Raw genomic sequence first — 3,352 nt, 5'->3', positions numbered from 1 at the left:
TGGATCGTGCTCATTGTTTGGTAGGAACGTAAAATTTTGTAAGAGGAACTTATCATAAAAAAAAATTAGTTTTAGATTGATTGTTTTTTGGGTTTCGTAAGTAATTAGTACTGAAAATTTTGTGATGGTACAAGAATAACCATGCCAATAAATGAGTTCTCCCAAAATTTGTTCAAACTTTTATTCAAATTGTGGACCACAATTACTTGCATAAATAACAATATTTTGGAGTTTTCAGGACTAATCATGCGTAGGGAAAAACCCATTCACTGTGAATCAACCATCACAAATAATTTGGCCAGTGATATATGAAGCACCAAGTAGGCAAAGGAAGGACACCAGAGGAGACACATCATTGGGTTCTCCAATGCGCCGAATATGAGTTCTTGTGATAACTCTTTCTTCAAACTCCTTGTCTTTCAAATGTTGTTGAAAAAGATACGGCACCGTAAACATTAGAACAATGTGATTGGAAAATAAAATTGCTCAGAAAAACTTGGGATGCTTACCGGTTACATTAGTGAAGTCTTGATAATCCATGGTGTTACGCTGTTGACGCGGATATTATCCTTCGCCCATTCACAATCTAGGTTCTTTGTAAGTTGATTTATTGCTCCAAATGTTTAACATAAAACTTAGATTAGTCTCATCTATCACATTTGAGTTTTGTTAATTATAATGAAATTAATTCTCTTACCTTTACATGCTGAATAATTTGATACCATGGCTGTAGAAACCACACCAGCTACAGAGGAGATAAAAATGATGTTTCCCGAACCAGAAGCTTTTAAAAGGGGATGTGCAAGTTTAGATAAACGGTAAGCAGAATCGAAGGTTGTTTCCATGACTTTCAAATCATCTTCATCAGTGTAATCCACTGTGTCTTTAAATATTACTGTTCCAGCATTATTAACAAGGATGTTGAGTTTGACCCCAAAAACAGAAGATACAGTTTTCATCAACTTTTCTCGTTCAGCTGGAACTGAATCATCACATACTGAGTCGGTAACTTTGTAACCCTTCAATTCCCAATCTTTCAAGCATTTGTTGACACTGTATTCAGTTCGAGAGAATATATGTATAGCCGCACCAAGTCCAGCTAATTCCTCCACTATAGCTGTATGTACACCTTTCATCATCCTCCACGTGTATAGAAAGAGACATGTGGAAGGCATGCGAAGCGAGACATCAAAACATGATAGCAATCATCTCATCAGAAGATGCCATCGGTCAGCAGATCTGACGGTCAGGGACAGAGGACCACAGAGGTATGATGGCTCAGAGAAGCACCAGATAATACCCCTTGGGTATTAACGCACCCAATCCCGAGGAAGATCCCAGATCAACGGCCGAGAGGAAGTTTGGCTGACACAGATGTGACCAGACAAAGAGACACTTGTCTGCCACGAGCAGACATCCATCTACCCGCATTAAATACCAAAGAGATATACACGTGTCGCTCAGCTCGTGGAAGAAGCGAGGATAACCCTTCGTGTTCAAGCTCAGGCCGCGGCATATGCCGAAGACCTCCGCGTAATAGGCACAAAGCACAAGAAGATAATATTACAACGGCACCTCAGAGATGGGACCCACGTTCCTTCCCTATAAACCCTCTCCACTAAGAGAGAAGAGGCGGATGATTTTGGAGAGCAATTAGAGGAGAATATAGGAGAGAGAAATAGGAAGACTAAGTAATCCCCCTACTTCCGCAGACCTATGTATATTTTAAAGTCATTCGACTATCTTTGTAACCATTCAGTACATAGTGAAACACCAAACCCCGTGGATGTAGGCCTTAATGCCGAACCACGTAAATCTGTCTCATTTACATTTCTGCACCTTACATTCAGCGTTAAACTTCATAGGCTTTATATTTATACTTGTTTCTTGATTTATTTCCTTATACGAACATTATTTATGATAATATTCGACTAGACAATGACAAGCCCGAAGGCTTTGAGTCGATGAATCGATATAATCATCCCGTTACGCATACGATGTAGAATTAAGACATATGCGAATATTGTTTGTGAACACTTGGATGGCCTCGTGATTTATGTGTTCACAATTTGGCGCTAGAAACAGGGACATTGTCCCGGTAAAAGATTTATCTTATCCTGTGATTTCACCTTAAAACGCGCATTATGGTTGTGCCCTATTCTGGGTTCAGCGTGCTTTCAAAACCTTTTCTATTCTGGGTTCATGTTCTTCATTTTCAAAAACACCATTTCAAAGCAGACAAACCCGCGGCTATCTATCACAGATTTGCACGTGAGGTTTTTTCCTCAACTAAGATTTAATAATCCAGATTCATGAGTCCTCGCGACGGATCTGCCTTTTCAAGAGTTCTTTTTCAAAAGTAGTCTGAAAACAAGATTCATGAGCGTTTATTAGAGGATTTATATTTCAAAAACTAGACCAGTGAAGTATTTACATTTCTCTTTTATTAGGGCCCTTGGGCAGCTCATTTCCTTCTATTCCAATAGTCTTGCGGGTACGAATAGCGCTAACCCGATCCTCGTGGATATATTTGGTTCTCCTTATTTATTCCCCTATGCAGGAAAGGATTAAAATTGGAGAAGATACTAGAGGCAGGAAAAGTCAAATCCTCATCAAAGGAGACACTGAGGGTTACCTCGGTCATGACCCGAAGCAAGCAGAAAGGAGACAAATCTAAAACAACTACTCAGAGGCAGGATGCTGCGGAAATCACTTCACCTATGAACACTAACTCCATTGCAGCCGCGACTCTCAAGGCAGCAGCCACGAAGACTGTTGCGGCCCACCAGGCTACAGAAGCTAACAAGATTTTGGTTTCAAGCCAAATCCATCAACAAAAAGAAGGGGTAGCAGAATCTATGACACATCAGATCGCACATCCACCAATCTTCGGAATGCCGTCAACCAACGGTCAGAATCAAACCATACTAGTGGTTTTAGTACCACGGGTGGAAGCTCAACCGAGGGGACCAAACTTGGAGATACCAACGATTGAAGCTGATCCTCGGCCACCCTTAATACATACTATAGACGAAGGGGGAACTATGGCTGTAGGGGTACCAGCCGGAACTCCCAATCAGGGATCAAACCAGTCCCACCGACTGATGGTAGAGCTCAAAGAATTGAAAAAGATCCAGCAGGTCTACGCAGATGCCGTAGCTCTTCTTTCCAGGGAGAACCAAGACTTGAAAGATAAGATTGCCCAAAGCACGAAGACTAGCCAACAACTGGACGAAGCAAATTCTAAAGCACCAGAGCCTAATCGAGACCGAAGAATCATCCTAGCAAATGACGCCAGGGGAAGCAGTGCATCCGATCCGGAATATGCCACCGAAGAGTTAGACTATTATGA

General features: G+C 41.3%; 1 pseudogene; it reads right to left on the bottom strand.

Moving 5' to 3' along the window:
- Window positions 1-240: 240 nt before the first annotated feature.
- LOC113279972 lies at window positions 241-1,136 on the bottom strand (annotated as a pseudogene).
- Between the last annotated feature and the right edge of the window lie 2,216 nt (window positions 1,137-3,352).

Source organism: Papaver somniferum, chromosome 5 (genome assembly GCF_003573695.1).
Source record: "Papaver somniferum cultivar HN1 chromosome 5, ASM357369v1, whole genome shotgun sequence".
NCBI classification, from domain to species: domain Eukaryota; kingdom Viridiplantae; phylum Streptophyta; class Magnoliopsida; order Ranunculales; family Papaveraceae; genus Papaver; species Papaver somniferum.
This window is presented reverse-complemented; position numbering and strand designations above follow the sequence as displayed.